Raw genomic sequence first — 16,234 nt, forward strand, 5'->3', positions numbered from 1 at the left:
GCAAAAACCACCAAGCGCTACAATGAAACTGGCTCACAGGAGGACCGCCCTAGGAAAGGAAGACCAAGAGTCACCTCTGCTGCGGAGGATAAGTTCATCCGAGTCACCAGCCTCAGAAATCGCAGGTTACCAGCAGCTCAGATTAGAGACCAGGTCAATGCCACACAGAGTTCTAGCAGCAGACACATCTCTACAACAAGTGTTAAAAGAGGAGACTTTGTGCAGCAGGGCTTCATGGTAAAATAGCGGCTAGGAAACCACTGCTAAGGACAGGCATCAAGCAGAAGAGACTTGTTTGGGCTAAAGAACACAAGGAATGGACATTATACCAGTGGAAATCTGTGCTTTGGTCTGATGAGTCCAAATTTGAGATCTTTGGTTCTAACCACCGTGTCTTTGTGCGACGCAGAAAAGGTGAACAGATGGACTCTACATGCCTGGTTCCCACCGTGAAGCATGGAGGAGGAGGTGTGATGGTGTGGAGGTGCTTTGCTGGTGACACTGTTGGGGATTTATTCAAAATTTAAGGCATACTGAACCAGCATGGCTACCACAGCATCCTGCAGCAGCATGCTATTCCATCCGGTTTGCGTTTAGTTGGACCATCATTTATTTTTCAACAGGACAATGACCCCAAACACACCTCCAGGCTGTGTAAGGGCTATTTGACCAAGAAGCAGAGTGATGGGGTGCTGCGCCAGATGACCTGGCCTCCACTGTCACCAGACCTGAACCCAATCGAGATGGTTTGGGGTGAGCTGGACCGCAGAGTGAAAGCAAAAGGGCCAACAAGTGCTAAACATCTCTGGGAACTCCTTCAAGACTGTTAGAAGACCATTTCCGGTGACTACCACTTGAAGCTCATCAAGAGAATGCCAAGAGTGTGCAAAGCAGTAATCAAAGCAAAAGGTGGCTACTTTGAAGAACCTAGAATATAAGACATATTTTCAGTCGTTTCACGCTTTTTTGTTAATTATATACCGTATTTTTCGCTTTATAAGACGCACCTGATTATAAGACGCACCTAGGTTTTAGAGGAGGAAAATAAGAAAAAAAAATATTTTGAGTCAAATAATGTGCAAAAACCTTTAATTAAATAACAAAATATTATTTTAACATAGTAGACTCAACAGCAGTCAACAGCAGCATTGTGGGTAACATGTAAGAACAGTCCCATGGTACTGTAAGTAACAGCAAAAACCATGTTCTGGCAATTGGGGAGAAACGTTAATTGTCAGACAGCACAATCTTCTAGTCAGAGAATCCCAGGAATTCCTCATCACTGCTGTCAGAGTCTAGGAAGCTCAGGTCCTCACAATCATTGGTTTCACTTTCTTCACTGTCCTCATATAGCGCACCATCTTCGGTGCCATCTAAGGCATTGCTAATCCCACATTTTTTGAATGAACGTATAACTGTTTCATCCTTCACTGATTGCCATGATGTTTTCACCCACTCACAAACTTGAGTGATACTGGGCCTCTTCATGCGTCCAGTTGGTGTCAGGTCATGATTGCCAGCAGCCATCCATTTATTCCACTCTTCTCGCATGTAGACTTTAAACGGCTTGTTTATAGAAACATCGAGAGGTTGTAGCTGGCTGGTAAGCCCCCCTGGAATTACCGCGAGATGGGTCTTCACTTCTTTAAACACTTTTTTTGTGTTTTCACTAATATGTGCTCTGAACTGGTCTAGCACTAACAGGGATGTTTTTTTCAGAAGCCCTCCAGGACGTTTCGACCACACTTTGTCAACCCACAATCTCATTCCGTTCTCGTCCATCCATCCTTTCTCGTGAACGTGCACAACAACTCCTCGTGGGATAGCTTCTTTGGGCATGTTCTTTCTTTTAAAGATTAACATTGGTGGCAGTTTCGTGCCATCGGCACAGCAGGACAACACAACTGTGTAGTGGTTTTTTTCGTGTCCTGCAGTTTTTACCGTGATGGTTTTGGCACCCTTTGCATCAACAGTCCTGTTGGATGGCACGTCAAAGGTTAGAGGGACTTCATCCATATTCCCAATCTGGCCTAATTCATAACCATGTTTCTTTCTGCTGTCAATTACAAACTTGTGGAATGACAGAATCTTGGCTTCATATTCTTGTGGCATTTTTTGGGCAATTCTAGTTTTGGTGCGCATAGCAAGGCCACATCTCTTCATGAATCTGAAACACCATGCTGGTGATCCAGTGAAGTCATTGATGCCTTTCTCAGCAGCAATCCGCTTGGCTTCGAATAGGATCATTTTTGTTGAGACCGAAAGGCCATTATTTCTGTGGCGTATGATCCACTCTTTTACGTCCACGTCTAACTCTGGCCACTTTGCACCACGCCTACGTAGACCAGATCTGCTTTTTCCTGCTTTTTGCAGCTCATCCTCCTGCTTCCTCCACTCTCTTATCATTTTTTCAGTTGGAGGCGGTCCAAAATGTCTCTCCGCTGCTCTGTTCCCATGCTCTTTAGCGTATTTTACAACCTCCAGTTTAAAGGGAATTTTGTATGCAAGCCTTTTCTGCTTTGACATGCTTGAAATATGCAGCAGCCAACTGTACGGTATTTTTCTGCAACAAAATACAGTATTGAAACAACTGTCAGCTCTGTCATTCATAGTTATGGGGCAACTGAGAGCATGAATGAATACGGTACTCTTGCTGTAGAAAAGACATGGGCCGCACATCCAAAAATACGGTAACAAGTTGATCTAGTGGTGTTAAGCAAAATGTACTGTATTCATCTGAACAAGAAGTTTTTAGTTTACGGTAACATTATGATCAGACATATAAAGCCTACTGCCAAGTGACGGTGAATGTGTCCATAGCTTTAAATACAGTAACCATAAAGCTGTGGAGTAATGTGCCGACCACCACAACGACAACGAGCAGATGGGTACCTGGTGCCCTACAGTACCCATGCTGCAAGGCAAGGGGTTCCGCCTATTTTTGCTCACTAAGGCCGGATCACACATGCGAGTTAAACAGTCGAGTCTCGCATGGTAATACCCGGCGCTGGCGCGGGGACTCAAGAGCGGGGCGTGCGGCTGCATAGCAATACATGGAGCTGCACGTCCCACTCCTGAGTCCCGGCGGCAGCGCCGGGTATTACCATGCGAGACTCGTCCGTTTAACTCGCATGTGTGATCCCAGCCTAAGAAGTTCGCCGTCATGTGCTAGCGGCTTCATACAGTCTAATCAGAATGTTAAACTAAGAACCTCATGTTTAGTTTCATTTTGCCTAGTGTCATTAGATCAACTTATGATATGATGAATGAAAAACATTGTTATGGGAGATGTGTTGGGACGCACTGTTATGGGCGATCTGTGGTGATGCACTCCTATGAGGGATCTGTGAGGCACTGTTATGGGAGATCTGTGGAGACACACTGTTATGGGAGATCTGTGGTGACGCACTGTTATGGGGATCTGTGGATGACGCACTGTTATGGGGGATCTGTGGTGACGCACTGTTATGGGGATCTGTGGATGACGCACTGTTATGGGAGATCTGTGGAGACACTGTTATGGGAGATCTGTGGTGACGCACTGTTATGGGAGATGTGTGGAGACACAGTTATGGGGTATCTGTGGTGACGCACTGTTATGTGGATCTGTGGATGACGCACTGTTATGGGAGATCTGTGGAGACGCTGTTATGGGAGATCTGTGGTGACGCACTGTTATGGGAGATGTGTGGAGACACACTGTTATGGGGGTATCTGTGGATGACGCACTGTTATGGGAGATCTGTGGAGACACACTGTTCTGGGGTATCTGTGGTGACGCACTGTTATGGGGATCTGTGGATGACGCACTGTTATGGGAGATCTGTGGTGACGCACTGTTATGGGAGATGTGTGGAGACACACTGTTATGGGGGTATCTGTGGATGACGCACTGTTATGGGGGATCTGTGGTGACGCACTGTTATGGGGATCTGTGGATGACGCACTGTTATGGGAGATCTGTGGAGACACTGTTATGGGAGATCTGTGGTGACGCACTGTTATGGGAGATGTGTGGAGACACAGTTATGGGGTATCTGTGGTAACGCACTGTTATGGGGATCTGTGGATGACGCACTGTTATGGGAGATCTGTGGAGACGCTGTTATGGGAGATCTGTGGTGACGCACTGTTATGGGAGATGTGTGGAGACACACTGTTATGGGGGTATCTGTGGATGACGCACTGTTATGGGAGATCTGTGGAGACACACTGTTCTGGGGTATCTGTGGTGACGCACTGTTATGGGGATCTGTGGATGACGCACTGTTATGGGAGATCTGTGGTGACGCACTGTTATGGGAGATGTGTGGAGACACACTGTTATGGGGGTATCTGTGGATGACGCACTGTTATGGGGATCAGTGGATGATGCACTGTTATGGGAGATCTGTGGTGACGCATTGCTATGGGGATCTGTGGATGACGCACTGTTATGGGGATCTGTGACGCACTGTTATGGGAGATCTGTGGTGACGCACTGTTATGGGAGATGTGTGGAGACACACTGTTATGGGGGTATCTGTGGATGACGCACTGTTATGGGGATCAGTGGATGATGCACTGTTATGGGGATCTGTGGTGACGCATTGTTATGGGGATCTGTGGATGACGCACTGTTATGGGGATCTGTGACGCACTGTTATGGGAGATCTGTGGAGACACACTGTTATGGGGATCTGTGGTGATGCCCTGGTTTGGGGATCTGTGGATGACGTACTGTTATGGGGATCTCTGGATGACACACTGTTATGGGGATCTGTGAATCACAGTACAATGTGTGTAGTAGTGACTACCACCCCCCCTCATCATTAGGAATACACCCATGTACTGTATACATGGGTGTATTCTGAAAGATGAGGAAGGTGGTAGTCACAGTTGCAATAAACACTTTGGGCACTATCCCTAATATGGCTACAACCCCCATCATCCATCAGAATACACCCATTGATACGGTATGAAGGATGATGGGGGTTGTGTTTCCCTTCAATGTGTCCACTGCCTCACCTCTCCCAAGGATCTCAGAATAATGTGAGGTAAAATGAAAGTGCTACACTATACATTTTGCAGGGATAGATACCTGATTGGTGGAGGCAGCCCAGCAACAGATCCCTCCACCAATCAATATCCATCCCTGCAAACGAGGAGGAGGAGAAACATGCTTCTCTCCCTCCTCTGCCTTAGGTATCTGTGTGCAGCGGAGCCTCCTGATCCTTCTGCCAGCTTTTAGCCACAGCGCATGCGCAGATCGAGTTCAGTGACCGAGCTCCATCTGCGCATGTGCCGGGTCGGCGGCCATTTTCTTGTAGTCCTGCAGACACAGGCTGTGATACCGGTATTCCATCGGAAACCGGAAACTCACAGCCTGTTCCCGGAACTGTCATGGCGCCGACCAGCACTATCCCGCCCGCGTAACCGCCGGTTAACCCGCAGCGATACCCCCAGCTCCTGGCCTGCTGCATTGCCCACCCGGAGACCCTGAGATGTACCAGGCTGCTCAGCAGCCGCCGCGGCCATCGCTAACGCCGCCATCACTACCGCAGCCGCCACTGCCACCGCAAAAGTAAGTTTTTCCCCCTGATTTTTTCTCTATACGATTGTAAGACGCACCCCCATTTCCCCCACAATTTGGGGGAAACAAAAGTGCGTCTTACAATCCGAAAAATACGGTAATTCCACATGTGTTAATTCATAGTTTTGATGCCTTCAGAGTGAATCTACCATTTTCATAGTCATGAGAATAAAGAAAACTTTGAATGAGAAGGTGTGTCCAAACTTTTGGTCTGTACTGTGTATATATATATATATATATGTGTGTGTGTGTATATATATATATATATATATATATATATATAGTGGTGTGTGACCACTGTGTCTGTTAGGGGGCGCTGTGGGGGTGTCCCAGGACGAACGGATAGCCTTGTCCAGAGTGGTAACAGGAGCAGGGTGCTAAAGGATCGTTATGTATCTCAAGGTGGGTGGCCTTAGGATGGAGGCTTGCTTATGTGCTGATCAGCAGAGCTGACCATTCGTTCCAATGTGTCAGGGAGAAGTCTCCAGGTAGCTGGTGAGACCCACGCAGGGGGTGTGTTTAAGAACGCTATTGTAAAGTGTGTATGAGTGGTTGAAGGACCTGTGATGAGGTCATAGCCATGTGACCCGGTGGGCGTGGCTACGGACCATATAAGGTGGCCAGGGTAGGTCACATGGTGTGAATGCAGGGACCCGGTTGGTCCGTTTTGGAAGGTCCCGTCTGAGAGAGATGGGGCTGTCTTTCTGACAGCAAGTGAGCGCTGTGTTTAATGGCTTCACGTGCCTGATAGTTCCCTGGAGGGAATGGACGTCTGCAGCATGGTGAAGCAGCCATAAGGTAAACCCAGAGAGGGGATATAACTGTGAGGCTAAGAGAGCCTGCGCATGGCATAACCTGTGTGACCACAGGCATAACAGAGGGAAGCTCTGTCATGGACGCTTTGCTGTTAATATGAACTTTGTTGCTGGTCATGGTTTATGATGCCTAAATAAACCGCATGGACTGTGATTGTTTTGTGGAAAACCTGTGCCGGATGTGATTTATTGGCTGCCAAGTGAGTATCCCCTACACGAATGACAGCGCTACCTTACAATATATATATATATACAGTGGGGCAAAAAAGTATTTAGTCAGTCAGCAATAGTGCAAGTTCCACCACTTAAAAAGATGAGAGGCGTCTGTAATTTACATCATAGGTAGACCTCAACTATGGGAGACAAACTGAGGAAAAAAAAATCCAGAAAATCACATTGTCTGTTTTTTTTTCATTTTATTTGCATATTATGGTGGAAAATAAGTATTTGGTCAGAAACAAGCAATCAAGATTTCTGGCTCTCACAGACCTGTAACTTCTTCTTTAAGAGTCTCCTCTTTCCTCCACTCATTACCTGTAGTAATGGCACCTGTTTAAACTTATCAGTATAAAAAGACACCTGTGCACACCCTCAAACAGTCTGACTCCAAACTCCACTATGGTGAAGACCAAAGAGCTGTCAAAGGACACCAGAAACAAAATTGTAGCCCTGCACCAGGCTGGGAAGACTGAATCTGCAATAGTCAACCAGCTTGGAGTGAAGAAATCAACTGTGGGAGCAATAATTAGAAAATGGAAGACATACAAGACCACTGATAATCTCCCTCGATCTGGTGCTCCACGCAAAATCCCACCCCGTGGGGTCAGAATGATCACAAGAACGGTGAGCAAAAATTCCAGAACCACGCGGGGGGACCTAGTGAATGAACTGCAGAGAGCTGGGACCAATGTAACAAGGCCTACCATAAGTAACACACTACGTCACCATGGACTCAGATCCTGCAGTGCCAGACGTGTCCCACTGCTTAAGCCTGTACATGTCCGGGCCCGTCTGAAGTTTGCTAGAGAGCATTTGGATGATCCAGAGGAGTTTTGGGAGAATGTCCTATGGTCTGATGAAACCAAACTCGAACTGTTTGGTAGAAACACAACTTGTCGTGTTTGGAGGAAAAAGAATACTGAGTTGCATCCATCAAACACCATACCTACTGTAAAGCATGGTGGTGGAAACATCATGCTTTGGGGCTGTTTCTCTGCAAAGGGGCCAGGACGACTGATCCGGGTACATGAAAGAATGAATGGGGCCATGTATCGTGAGATTTTGAGTGCAAACCTCCTTCCATCAGCAAGGGCATTGAATATGAAACGTGGCTGGGTCTTTCAACATGACAATGATCCAAAGCACACCGCCAGGGCAACGAAGGAGTGGCGTCGTAAGAAGCATTTCAAGGTCCTGGAGTGGCCTAGCCAGTCTCCAGATCTCAACCCTATAGAAAACCTTTGGAGGGACTTGAAAGTCCGTGTTGCCAAGCGAAAAGCCAAAAAAATCACTGCTCTAGAGGAGATCTGCATGGAGGAATGGGCCAACATACCAACAACAGTGTGTGGCAACCTTGTGAAGACTTACAGAAAACGTTTGACCTCTGTCATTGCCAACAAAGGATATATCACAGAGTATTGAGATGAAATTTTGTTTCTGACCAAATACTTATTTTCCACCATAATATGCAAATAAAATGAAAAAAAAACAGACAATGTGATTTTCTGGATTTTTTTTTCTCAGTTTGTCTCCCATAGTTGAGGTCTACCTATGATGTAAATTACAGACGCCTCTCATCTTTTTAAGTGGTGGAACTTGCACTATTGCTGACTGACTAAATACTTTTTTGCCCCACTGTATGTATATATATATATATATATATATATATATATATAAGCTTTCTTCTTTGGTCTTTTTTGCTTTTTCTCATTCTCAGGTCCTCTACCAGAGGCCTGGGAGTTTGAGGGTTCTGGGCAGGATCTTAGTTGCTCCCAGGATTGCGCTTTTCTGGACAGAGAGTTCAGATGTTGCTCCTGATAGGGGTCACTGTTCCAAATGTTCCTATCACCACTGGAATCACTGTAGCCTTCACCTTCCACATCTTCTCCAGTACTCCCTTGAGGCCCTGGTATTTCTCCAGCTTCTCTTTCTGATGTTGCTGTCTCTTGGCATTGCCACGTCTATTTTCATTGCTGTCTTCTGATCCTTGTCTACTATCACAATATCTGGTTGGTTAGCCAACACCTGCTTATCCGTCTGGATCTAGAAGTCCCACAGGATTTTAGCCCTTTCATTCTCCACCACTTTCTCTGGGGTCTCCCCCCTGGACTTAGGGGGTCTTAGCCCATATGCTGTGCAGATTTTCCTGTATGCAATTCCCGCTACTTGGTTGTGGCATTCGGTATACGCTGTTCCTGCATGCATTTTGCATCCTGACACTAGGTGTTGGACGGATTCTGGGGTTTCTTTGCATAGTCTGCACCTTGGGTCTTGTCTTGTTTGGTATAATTCCTGCTTCTATGGATCTTGGAACTTAGTGCTTTCTCTTGTGTCACTATGATTAGTGCCTCTGTCCTGTCTCAGAGTCCATCTTTCTCTCTCACCCACGACAGCACCACCGAGAGAGGGGATCCGCCCATCCTGGACAGGAACCTACAGATAAAAAGGGTAGTACCTCCCCTCCGCCTTCAGTTGAGTTCCTGTCCTTGACGGGTGACCTACAGAACCAGCAGCAGCTTACCAAAGAGGAGATCCAGGGCCGTCCCGTCCGAGGATTGATAGCGGGGAGGCCCCTGTCACGGCGTGGTCGGTTCCTGAAGCTGCCAGCGCTGCAGCCGACGGGCTTGACAGGGTGGACGGGGGGGAGAGGACCGAGCCGCCGCTCCGGAAAGGAGGCTGGGGCTGGTGGGGACCCAGGGCACACGTGGGCCACGCTATGGTACAGAGGTGTACCAATATGGCGCTGCCCCGGAAATGAACAAACGACTTCCGGGTCCCTGCGGTCGGCGCATGCGCACGGCGCACTCCCAGGTCAGAGAGCAGTGCAGCCTGGGAGAGGAGGTGACATCACACGCCGGGAGATTCGAAAATGAAAGCACTGAAAGTGCTCCTGGCTGGAAGCGTCCTGGAAGTGGGGGACAGAGGAACAGCAGAAGCAGCAGCCCAAGCAGGAGCCAGGCAGCAGCGACACCACCATCTCCGGAAAAAAAGAGCAGACAGGCGTGGTGACCGGTCTAGTAGCCACTCCATGCAGCGCAGCAGATCGGCTGCAAGGAGCAGTCACCATCCTTGGATCAGCCCGTACGGGACCTGAATCCACCTCCCGAACTGGTACCTGCAACTGCGCATACCTGGTGAGTGACCTTCGAGAATGTTCACCATTGTAACAGACTTCTTTTCCCTTATCAGGGAAATAAGAAGGGGGGAAAACAAAGAACGGGGTATGCCCCACTGGTAGCAGAGCCCTACCAATCTCATGAGATAAGAGGCTCCGTGAATCCCGCGGACCTAAGAGCAGTAATCAGTTCAGAGGTTCAAAGTACCCCCCCTTTTCATCCCTGACATGCGGGGGAAAAAGTTAAAGGGGGGGACGCCATAGCGGGTTCCTGGTCACATGTCTCAACGCCAGAGGAGATTACCTCACATACCTCGGACACCGGCTCATCATCCTCAGACGAGCAAATGGGAGGCCGTCATTGTTTTCCCCTAGAGGAGGTAGACACGCTGGTAAAGGCAGTAAGATCTACCATGGGGGTGGCAGACCCTCGCCCTGATAGGCCCATCCAGGACAAAATGTTGGTGGACTGGGCCAAAAGAAACGCAGGGTGTTCCTGCTAAACGAGAATGTACAGGAAAAAAAAAAAACAAGGAAAAGCCAGATAGGCTGTCCCTTCCCTTAAGAGGAAATATCCCTTTGACGAAGGGGCATCCACATCTTGGGACAAGGCCTCGAAATCCGAAGTAGCTGTCGCCAAGGCCTCAAAAAAAAAAAGTTTGCACTCCCCTTTGTGGACAGGGGTACTCTGAATCACCCCTTAGATAAAAAGGCCAATACCTTCCTCAAGGGTGCTTGGGAAGCAATAGGCCAGCTATAGCGGCAACATATACCTCCAGAGCCTTATGGTATGGGTGGATCAACTAGATAAATAGTTGAGGGAAGGTACACCCAGGGGAAAAGATTTGGGAATCTATTCCAAGAATAAGGGGAGCAGGCGGCCTTCTCGGCGGACTTATCAGCCAACTCAGTAAGATTATCATCCAAAGCGGCAGCCCTGTCAAAACGCAGCCCGAAGAAAGTTGTGGCTCAAATGTTGGCCAGGGGATTTACAAGCTTAAATGAAGCTATGCTTGATCCCCTGCAAAACTAAGTTCCTATTCAGGGAGACGTTGGATCACATCCTCCAAAGGCAGGGAATAAAATGAAGGGATGCCCAAACCTGGGGCCTATAGCTTTTAAAAGGTCCTTTCATAACAAAGTTCTTTCAGAGGAGGTCACCGAGGGAACAGGAATGGGATGAGAGAAGAGGAGATAGAGGTCCTCTTCGGTAACTTATCCCGAGACAAGAAACCTTCTGACTGACAGTTTGTGGAAGGAAATCACGGACAGCCCTTGGTTATTAATTCTAATCGCCTTGGGCCTAAAGATAGACTTTCTCTCTCTCTCCCACCTCAAAAATACTTAGTAACTCCACTAAGATCCTCTATACAAGAACAAAAGCTCTCGAAAACTAGGTCCTAAGTTTAGTAAAGAAAGGAGTCCTCCATGAGGATTCTCTGCAGGAGAGGGGCAGAGGCTTCTATTCCCCTCTTTTTCTGGTGACCAAACCGGACGACACCTTCCGGATAATTATAAATTTGAAGTCTAAACGTGTATGTCAAAAAGCAAAAATTCAAAATGGAGTCAATCAAATTAATCACCAAAATCCTGTTCCCACACTGCTTTAGGACAGTATTAGATCTCAGCGACGCGTACTATCACGTCTCCATCCAAGAAGACTCCAGAAAATACCTCAGACTGGCGGTCGCTATAGAGGGCGAAATAAAAGGGGCCCAATACGGGACCATGCCGTTCGGAATATCTATAGCCCCACGAGTATTCACAAAACTAGTAGCAGAAATGATGGCCCGCCTAAGGGAGCAGGACAAATTAATAATCCCATATTGGACGACTTTTAATAGCGGCTCGTCCCTAAAATGCAAGGAACAGAGGGACAGAGTGATGAACACTCTACAGAACCTCGGCTAGCTTCTGAACCTGAGAGAATTGAGGATGGAGCCAACACGTTCGGGAGTTCCTAGGACTAACACTGGACTCAAACACCCAAGAGCAATACCTCCCGGACCACAAAAAAGAGAGCATCGCTCAAATGGTAGCAAGAGCGATTCAGAACCCTTCCATGACACTAAGAAAAGCAATGTCATTACTAGGGTCTCTCTCTGCCTGCCTACGGGCGGTCCAGTGGGCACAGCTACATACGAGACATCTCCAATGGGATGTATTAGCCAGCCAGTTAGCATTACAAGGTCACTTAGGGGGCCGCATTACCCTAGATTCTAAAACTATTCATTTCCTAGCCTGGCGTGGAAAAAAAGACAACCTATCCAAAGGGATTCCTTGGGTAAAAAAGAAAAATCACACATATAATTACCCCTGATGCCAGTCCCTCAGGATGGGAAGCATACATGAACAGAAAGGTGGCCAAGAGGGAAGGGGAAGGCCAGGAATTAGAAGCCGCCTCAAACCAAAAGGAACTCGGGCAGTAGGCTACGCCTTAACACACTTCCTACCTGTGCTGTGAGGTCATCATGTCTGCATATTTTCGGACAATCAGGTGATGGTGGCTTATATAAATCATCAGGAAGGAACCAGGTCCCGAGCCCTAATGAACACGTCTTCCAAAATCCTCACCCTATCCGAGTATCTCTCTCGGCACTGCACATACGGGGAACTGAGAACTGGAGAGCAGACCTTCTGAGTCGCACCATATTACGCCAGGGAGAATGGGTCCTAAAACAGTCCTTTTTTCTGCAGATTGTAGAAATGTGGGGAACCCCAGACATAGATCTGTATGCCAACTACAAAAACAAAAAAGTGAAACCTTTCTTCGTTCCCTAGACCCCAGGGGGAATCCTCGGGCCCTGGACGCTCTTATGCTCCCGTGGACACAGAGCCTAATGTATGCCTTTCCCCCGGTCATTCTCACTCCGGCAGTCATAAGGAAAGTCAGAGAGGACAGAGCGAGAATGATACTAATGGCTTCCTTCTGGCCAAAAAGAACTTGGTTCTCCTGGCCGAGAATGCTCTCAATAACCGACCCTTGGGTCCAACCAGATCTCCCAGACCTACTGTCTCAGAGACCAGTGTTGCACTCTCGAGCAGTGAACCTCCATTTAACACATGGAATTTGAAAGAGCACTGCTGAGGGAAAGGGGTTTTCTCTGAAAGCCTAGTTTCTACATTACAAAAGAGTAGGAAACCGGTCACGACAAGAGCCTATGGGAGAACTTGAAGGAAGTTTCTGTCCACCTCCAGGGTCCAGGATGGAATCCAGATTGACAAAATTCTTGAATTTTCGCAGAGGGGCTTAGAGCAGGGACTGGTGGTTAACACACTGAAAGTACAGATGGCAGCCTTAGGTGCCTTTTATAACCAGGATGTGGCAGGCAATTCCCTGGGTAGCACGGTTTATCAGGGCCGCAACCAGGTCTAGGCCAATAGTTAGTCTGAAATTACCATCATGGGACCCGAATCTTGTACTATCTGCACTAACAGGTCCCACATTTGAACCTATCCAGTCAGCTCCCCTTAATATCTTATTAAAACTGTGCTTCTAGCGGCGCTAGCATCGTCTCACAGGGTAAGCGATATTCAGGCTCTATCAAAAGCGCCACCGTTAACCAAAATTCTAGAAGATAGTCATTTTGAAGCCTGACCTGGCATATCTACCTATAGTGGCATCACATTTTTCATAGGTCCCAAGAGGTAGTCTTTCCTTCCTTCTACCCAAATCCCAGGAATAGGGGAGAAGAAAGATTTCACACCCTAGATGTGAGGAGGTGCCTAGTTGAGTATTTAGAGTCCACCAAAGGATGTAGGAAGGAAGGCTCTCTCGCTCTTTGTGTGTTTCCAGGGACCTCGGAGGGTACTCAAAGCATCTAAGATTACCCTGGCAAGATGGATAAGGGATGCGTTTGGCACATACATCCAGTGGGAATACCATTCCGGAGGGGTTGAGAGCTCATCCCACAGGAGCAGTAGCGACCTCGGGGACTCAAAGATCCAAGGTATCGATAGAACAGATCTGTAAGGGGGCCACCCGGCCAACACCTTCTACCTCTTTTCAGACACTATCATTTAGAGCTAGCCTCTATGTCTGACCTGACCTTCGGGAGAAGGGTCCTTCAGGCGGTGGTCCCTCCCTAAGCTACCAATCTCTGTAATTCTCTCCGTGGTGCTGTCATGGGTGAGAGAGAATAGCTTAGTTACTCACCGATAACGGTGTTTCTCGGAACCCATGACAGCACCCGCTTATTCCCCCCTCTTCACGAGTGTGGTGAGCACGTTTTAGTGTCCGTGGAGTGTTTCTGTTTAGGCACGGTGCTTCTTGATAATAAGCAATATTATAATGTTGTGTATATACTTCTGTTTAACTAATCTGGAGACCCTCTGATGCTCTGTAACCAACTGAAGGCGGAGGGGAGGTACCGCCCTTTTTATCTGTAGGTTCCTGTCCAGGATGGGCGGATCCCCTCTCTTCGTGGTGCTGTCATGGGTTCCGAAAAACACCGTTATCGGTGAGTAACTAAGCTATTCTCCAGCCATTGGTAGGATTTCTCCATGTGAGCCACCTCCATTATTTATCGATGGTACATCCCATGCAGCGGCTCGTCTTGCCATGGCGCTTTATGTTCCTGTTCTTCCTTCCAGATCTGTTGTTGTTGCTGCCTTAGGCTTTCTCTCAGCATCTCATCTTTTGGTGCCAATTTTCTGATGTATTCCTTGTTTCATCCTTGACCACCCTCCTTTCTGCTGGTATATAATCTTTGGGTGCTAGAGTTAGGCAAAGTTGACACTTTTGTAACGGGGCTCTGCCCCGGTATGCAAGTGTGAACTTAGCCTTAGAGTGGAGACCTCCGTGCATTGTAACACTTTGTGTGTATACTTATTGTGAAAAAGTCACTGGTAGAGTGCTGGAGGGGAGATATGTTTCACTACGCCTAATGGCGTCAGTTATATAAAACCCAGAGTTTTTTTTCCAGCATACTAAGTGGTAGGGGTTACGCTAATTTGCATAATGGGCTGGCTTTTATGTGGACATCCATAGAGCAGCTGGGAGGATGTCCACCTTAATTCCAAAACAGTGTGTGGTCTGGGGCTTAAGTAGCTCCAAAGGCAACAGTGTTCAGTGTCTGGACAGAAACCCTCCAGAGAAGTGTTTTTGTTTATGTCTGAACCGTGGGTCTTGCTAACCCTGAGCGGGCTGATCCTTGCTAATGCAAGAACTGTACCTAGTGATACAGTTTTGTTTTTGCTTTCCTGCTTTGCCCAGAGGGCCATGTTTATTTTGTGCTTCTGCTTGGTTTATGCCATATCTAATAAACCAAGTGCATTCCTCAAGCCACAGTGTTCCCATGTCTACCTCCTTGTGCAGTCAAGTGAGCCAATTTACCACAGGTGGTATTAGAAGTGCAGGCAGCGTTCCCAGCGAATACGTGTGACGGCTACAAGAGGTACTACATGTCCTGGTTGAAGGCTGCCACAAGCCAGCATACAATGTCAGGCAAAATGGAGAAGCTGTTTAAGCATCTGGTACAAGCACAGCAACAGCAAACAGCAGCAACAGATGGCGCAACAGAAAACAAATAACATACTTATACAACAAATGCAAGAGCAGCACCAGCAGCATATTGACTTGCTCGCAGACGCGGTCGTGGAAGTCCGGCAACTTCTCCCCCAAGTCCAGGTGACGACATGTATGTCTGGAAGATGCTAAGACGAGCCATTAAAAAATTACTCCGGGTGATGATGTAGAAGCATTTTTAATTTTATTCGAGTGAGTGGCAAAGTGTGAGAAGCAACTGCTAGAGCAGTCGGCGAAGGTACTGGTCCTCTATCTCACTGATGAGCCCTAGAAGGCTTATCGTGATTTGACATTACAGGATGCGCAGGAGTATGCCAAATTAAAAACTGAAATGTTGGCACGCACGGGAGTGACTAGGTCAGTCAGAGCACAAAGGGTTCACTACTGGGTGTATTATGGGGACAAACCCCCTCAATCCCAAATGTTTGATCTACTGCATCTTGTGCAAAAAAGACTGCAGCCAGAATCCTCCACTTCAGCCCAGATGATCGAGCGGGTTGTCATGAACAGATTTGTGCACTCCCTTCCTAGGCCGATGCAGACCTGTGTTGCCCAGGGAGGTCCCCGGAATGCGGACAAGCTGGTGGGTCTAGTGGAATGGTACCAGGTTGTCGAGATGTCCCTAACAAAGCCAGGGGGTGGTGCATCCTCATACTGGGGTACCCAGTGGAAACCTGAGTCCCAAAAGAGGGATATATATAAACAGTTTGGTGCATATTGCAACTTCTATCTTTTTCCAATTTTCAAGAAAGACCTCTTTTAAAGCCTGGAGGCTGGATGAAGAGTGATGACTACTTGAATCTTCACAATTCATCATAGGTGTTCTGTTGTGTTCATATCAGGAGACACTTGGCTTTCACCCTGCTCTTCAGGAGTGTAACAGATGTGTGTTTTGGATCATTGTCATGTTGGAAAAGTGCAAACCTACCAAGGGCACAGAGTGATGGGAGCATCTTTTCTTTCCAAGTAGTACATCTGTGAATTCA

At 47.5% G+C, this 16,234-nt stretch overlaps 1 protein-coding gene across 5 annotated transcripts in view; it reads left to right on the forward strand.

The window, feature by feature from the left end:
* Positions 1 to 16,234, forward strand: part of SLC25A21 (solute carrier family 25 member 21) — a 584,350-nt gene that overhangs the window by 251,641 nt on the left and 316,475 nt on the right. The gene's annotated exons all lie outside the window — the stretch shown is intronic.

Source organism: Dendrobates tinctorius, unplaced genomic scaffold (assembly GCF_039654945.1).
Source record: "Dendrobates tinctorius isolate UK_male_01 unplaced genomic scaffold, ASM3965494v1 ptg000208l, whole genome shotgun sequence".
NCBI lineage: Eukaryota > Metazoa > Chordata > Amphibia > Anura > Dendrobatidae > Dendrobates > Dendrobates tinctorius.